This window comes from Manihot esculenta, chromosome 11 (genome assembly GCF_001659605.2).
Source record: "Manihot esculenta cultivar AM560-2 chromosome 11, M.esculenta_v8, whole genome shotgun sequence".
Taxonomy (NCBI): Eukaryota; Viridiplantae; Streptophyta; class Magnoliopsida; order Malpighiales; family Euphorbiaceae; genus Manihot; species Manihot esculenta.
This window is the reverse complement of record NC_035171.2, coordinates 31,111,426-31,112,324: the sequence shown is the minus strand read 5'-3', so window position 1 is coordinate 31,112,324 and position 899 is coordinate 31,111,426.

Genomic DNA, 899 nt, shown 5'->3' with positions numbered 1-899 from the left:
AGGTCCTAGCAAAAGAAGACCTCACTGAGGTCTCACCAAGAGAAGACCTCAATAAGGTCTTGACAAGAGAAGACCTCAATGAGGTCCTAGCAAGAGAAGACCTCACTGAGGTCCTGGCAAAGAGAAGACCTCAATGAGGTCTTGACAAAAGAAGACCTCACTGAGGTCTTAGCAAAAGAAGACCTCACTGAGGTCTCACCAAGAGAAGACCTCAATAAGGTCTTGACAAGAGAAGACCTCAATGAGGTCCTAGCAAGAGAAGACCTCACTGAGGTCCTGCCAAAGAGAAGACCTCAATGAGGTCTTGACAAAGGAAGACCTCAATAAGGTCCTAGCAAAAGAAGACCTCACTGAGGTCCTAGCAAAAGAAGACCTCACTGAGGTCTCACCAAGAGAAGACCTCAATGAGGTCTTGACAAGAGAAGACCTCAATGAGGTCTTGACAAAGGAAGACCTCAATAAGGTCTTGACAAGAGAAGACCTCAATAAGGTCTTGACAAAGGAAGACCTCAATGAGGTCCTAGCAAAAGAAGACCTCAATGAGGCGGAAGACCTCAATGAGGCAGAAGACCTCACTGAGGCAGAAGACCTCAATGAGGCAGAAGACCTCACTGAGGTAGAGAAGACCTCAATGAGGCAGAAGGCCTCACTGAGGCAGAAGACCTCACTGAGGCAGAAGACCTCAGAAGACCTCACTGAGGCAGAAAACCTCAGAAGACCTCAATGAGGCAGAAGACCTCACTGAGGTAGAGAAGACCTCAATGAGGCAGAAGGCCTTACTGAGGCAGAAGACCTCAGAAGACCTCAATGGGGCAGAAGACCTCAGAAGACCTCACTGAGGCAGAAGACCTCAATGGGGCAGAAGACCTCAGAAGACCTCAATGGGGCAGAAGACCTCA